The sequence below is a fragment of the Helianthus annuus genome, chromosome 15 (genome assembly GCF_002127325.2).
Source record: "Helianthus annuus cultivar XRQ/B chromosome 15, HanXRQr2.0-SUNRISE, whole genome shotgun sequence".
Classification (NCBI taxonomy): domain Eukaryota; kingdom Viridiplantae; phylum Streptophyta; class Magnoliopsida; order Asterales; family Asteraceae; genus Helianthus; species Helianthus annuus.
The window spans coordinates 91,287,422-91,291,914 of record NC_035447.2 but is presented as its reverse complement, the minus strand read 5'-3'; the positions used below and the strand labels follow the sequence as shown (position 1 = coordinate 91,291,914).

General features: G+C 40.1%; 2 non-coding genes across 2 annotated transcripts; both read right to left on the bottom strand.

The window, feature by feature from the left end:
- Positions 1 to 1,634: 1,634 nt before the first annotated feature.
- LOC118487699 lies at positions 1,635 to 1,741 on the bottom strand. The gene has a single exon (XR_004882642.1). It is a non-coding gene; the product is annotated as a small nucleolar RNA R71 (small nucleolar RNA).
- A 1,875-nt stretch (positions 1,742 to 3,616) lies between these two features.
- On the bottom strand, positions 3,617 to 3,704 carry TRNAY-GUA. The gene is given in 2 exon segments: positions 3,617 to 3,652; positions 3,668 to 3,704. It is a non-coding gene; the product is annotated as a tRNA-Tyr (tRNA).
- Between the last annotated feature and the right edge of the window lie 789 nt (positions 3,705 to 4,493).

Below are 4,493 nucleotides of genomic sequence, written 5' to 3'. Positions count from 1 at the left end.
TTTGGTAAGCGTCTTGCCTTGTTAAGTGTATAGATCCTGCAAGGACCTGGGTCAAGCTTAGTAGGACCTCCTTCAATACCCACTGGTATTGGATGGCGGGGGTTCGAATTTCTTGATCCCCTCATATGTAAACTACTATTAAAACATTAACTCGGCTACCTAGGATTGTATCCCTACTGACTCAAACTACTTAGCCGGGGGTAACGTCACCTTCAAAAGAGGGGCCTACCACATTACGCATTAATAACTTAATTAATTATCTTTCAATAATCCAACCCTTTAGGATTGTATCCTTGCTGACTCAAACTACTGGGTTGAGGGTAGCGTCACCTTCAAAAAAGGGGCCTACTACTATAACTAAGATAATCTCTTAAAAAGTGCAAAAGTGCAGAAATAATCCAAGGTTACACTAAAGGGAGTCAGATCTAAGTGATTCATCTTGTCTACCTGTTTTTATTTTCAACATTTTTAGTTAGTTTTATTTTCTTGTTTTAAAACCTTTTTCTAAATTTTTGATTTGATTAGACGTTGAGGATAAACCAGTACTAAAAGCTCTTATGTCCTTGGACGCCTCGGTATCTTACCAACGCTATACTACGCTCACGATGGGTGCACTTGACCATATGTGTGTTTAGTGTTAGTAAAATATCGTGTTTTATAAATTTAAAACTTGACTAAAGTGTTAAAAAGGGCTTAAATATACATAAAAACCTATCACACTCAACACACATCAAGTTTTTGGCGCCGCTGCCGGGGACACAAGGATTTTAAGAAAGTTAGGAATCAACGGCCTAATCGTTTTTCTTGTTTTTCTGTTTTTTAGGATTTATTTTAAATTTTCAGCTTCTGCAGAGCTCAGCACGGGTCGTGCCTGGTCGGACACGGGGCCGTGCCCAGCGTTGTTACTTGCAGTTTTTATTTTCCGAGTTACAGAGAGTTGAGCAAGGGGCCGTGTCGGTGCAACACGGGCCCGTGTCGAGCTCCCCAGTAACAGGGATCCGGAAAACAATTATTGTATCTCCAACCACAGGCCGTGTTCATCTGAGCACGGGGCCGTGGTGAAACTTCTGACCGACGTTCTCTTTTGTTTTTATTGCAGCACTTGGAACCCAGGCACCACATCTGAACTTTCTACGCAGTGTATGAGCTCCAGTTCTAGTAAAGACATAAAAAAACCTCTAGACGAACCCGAACGCTTTCTCAGAAAAAGACTTAAAGCTAAAAACCAAGAGAAAGTTTCGGGGGACCCTCCTCCAAAGGCGGATCAACGTACCCTCATGGATTACCTACGACCCACAGTAGGTAATCTCAGCGCCACTATCAATGCACCGAATGTCGAGACCAACAACTTCGAACTTCGGCCGCATTTGATACAAATGCTCCAAAACTCCGCAACCTTCCATGGGCTTGCGGACGAAGATTCCCATTTACATATCACTAACTTCTTGGAAATATGTGATACTTTTTCGGATCAATGGAGCATCAAATGACGCCATCCGCCTTCGAATGTTTCCATTTCGCTAAAAGACCGAGCTAAGGCTTGGCTTAATACCCTCCCAGTTGGCTCGATAAACACCTGGGATGAACTAGCCCAAAGGTTTTTATATAAGTATTTCCCTCCCGCTAAAACGGCTAAATTAATGACTGAAATTAACACATATTCACAAGAGGACGGGGAATCCTTATATGAAACTTGGGAAAGGTTCAAGGAGCTACTAAGAAAGTGTCCTCATCATGGTCTTGCGGTATGGCAACAAGTATCCACTTTCTATAATGGGTTGTTGCCACACACAAGACAAACACTTGACTCTAGCTCCGGGGGACTTCTAGGTAATCGTCGCCCAAATGAAATTTATAATCAAATTGAGGAAATTGCTCAAACCATTTTTCAGTGGCACACTCCCTGAGGCACAAAATCTACTGCCCCGGGCGCCCATAAGGCTGATGAAAGCACCTCCTTACAAGCCCAAATCGGGGCCCTTTCTTCAAAAATCAAAAGGTTAGAAATGGCAAAAACGACGTCGGTTATGGCTTGTGAAGGGTGTGGGGGGCCACATGAAAATTGGAGTTGTATGAAAGAAATGGATAATGTGACAGAAATGGTAAACTATATTGATAATAGACCTAGGCCGTCGGGTCCTCCAACGGGTACTTACAACCAAGGATGGCGTAACCACCCTAACCTTGGTTGGAGAGAACCCGACAATAGTAGTAACCAACAAAATCTAAACCAACGAACAAACTTTCAACAACCAAGAAACGAGTCACAAAATTTCTCTCAACAACAACAAGGGGGATGAGAGAGGCTTGAAGATACCGTATCTCGCCTCATCTCCGACACCGAAAAGAAAAACTCGGATCGATTTCAACAACTGGAATCGAACTTTAGAAATCAACAAGCTAGTATTCAAAACATTGAACAACAAATAAATCAACTAGCTCAAAATTTCTCCGAGAGACCACAAGGCGCGTTACCAAGCAATACCGAAACCAACCCAAAGGCACAAGTGCATCTCATCAAGGTCAAATGTATGGAAAAGCAACCTTTTTTCAATCTCAGCAAGTATAATTATTGTTAAAAATGGACCTAATTAGTATATACCAGGGATTTGTTTTTTAAGTAAACTTTATTGAAACGTGAAACCAACCTTAAACCGAGGCGGTCAAACCAAAGGGATAGCATATTTACAAAATTACACCAATCAACCCACAAGATGGATTTATTTTTTATCTACCATAAGCATGGTTGTAAAAGTCCCGCCTAGGCTCCGAGTACTCCCCGAGTACTCGCTACAAGGTAGGCTGCCGAGGCACGAGTACTGGTCTCCCAGGCCAATTACTCCCCGAGTAATCTCCGCCTAAGCCGAGTACTTCCCGAGTACTCCCGAATCCGACTAGGGAGCGCCTAACGACTTTTGCAACCATGACCATAAGAAACCAATCGACTTAACCTCACAAATGATTTCTTCCATTCTTAAAACCTTTTTATCGAACTTGACCCCATTTCTCGCCCTCCATAAGCTCTAACATCCGATCCTTATAATGCCCTTTAGTGCTTCTTTTTGTTGACCATTTAAACCAATGTGTTCATGAATCTCCAACAAGTCTCTAAACGAAAAAACCAACAAGTTCTGGATATTGCACCAGGAACTAATGTGCGCCCAAAGTATAGTAGCAAACATACATGAGCAGAATATATCTTCTACCGTTTCATCCCCTTCTCCGCAAGACGAATCTTGAATAACAAAATTCCTCTTCTTTAAAGCCTCCAATGTCGCAATTTTATTCATCTCGGCCCACCTTATAAAAACGTTACACTTACACCATTCCGGGACATAAAACTCGGAGTCGATCATGTTTTTATCCAGTAATTTTTTTTACCGCACCCACCGAAAACTCCACATCTAAAGCACCTATCGATTCCCATCGATCTCTACCATCTTGCAGCTGAAAGCCGAATAGAAGACTGCATAAATTGAGCAGTTCCTTAACCTCTAGACCTGCCAATAAGTTCCTTTTCCACTGCCAACGGAACATCCTAGCGTCACATGGTATTGTTCATAGAGGACATCAGTGATTTAGACTAAAATTAAAAAAAAAGTAATAACCAAAAAATTCCGACCTGCCGGATTCGAACCAGCGACCTAAGGATACCATCAATTTACAACTACAGTCCTCCGCTCTACCAACTGAGCTAAGGGCGGGTTTTGTTTTTTCTGGCAACAAACAACTTTTAAATCGTGTAGTATGTGTCTTAATTGAAGCGTTAAATTTTGCACTCATCTGGAAGAAATGATTATTTGTTTGCGATAAAAGGACAACTAACTCACACAAACAGTTAGGGTTCATTTGTTTAACACTCTTTTATTATTGACAAGATTTTTATAATAAACAAAATATTCTTATGAAACATTTGTAGGTTAAGTCATGATATATAGGATGACATGTCGCTCGAACTAGTAAGAAGTGTTTTAGCCAATTATTACTATTTTATTATATGGTAAAGGATCCTGTACAAAGTCATACTTTTGTAAGAGGTGTGAGAAATAATTTGGTGATGACAAGTGTCCTCTATCTTAATTAATTCAAAAGGGTATATTAGTAATTTACCTTTCTTATCAATTAATTGAGTTTCAAGATAACTGAAAAAAAAACTGTCGTCCTATTTTTTTGCAAGATCCAATTCCATTTTCACCTACGTATCATTTCTTCATCATCTTAATCGCAACATCTTTTAATCGTATATTGTTCATATCTTCTTTTCATCATCTTTAAATTGCAATACAATGTTTTTTGGATTCCAGATAAAACACTATGATTTGAATCATAGTCATTGTCTCCAGAATGTATCCAGATGTTTTAAAACACCACGCCATGAACAATGTCTACAGGGAAAACACCATGACTTGAATCATACTCATGGTGTTTTAAATTCTGGGAATGTTTTGTATTGATTCTCCAGATGTTAATACACCATGGATGTAATCACAATA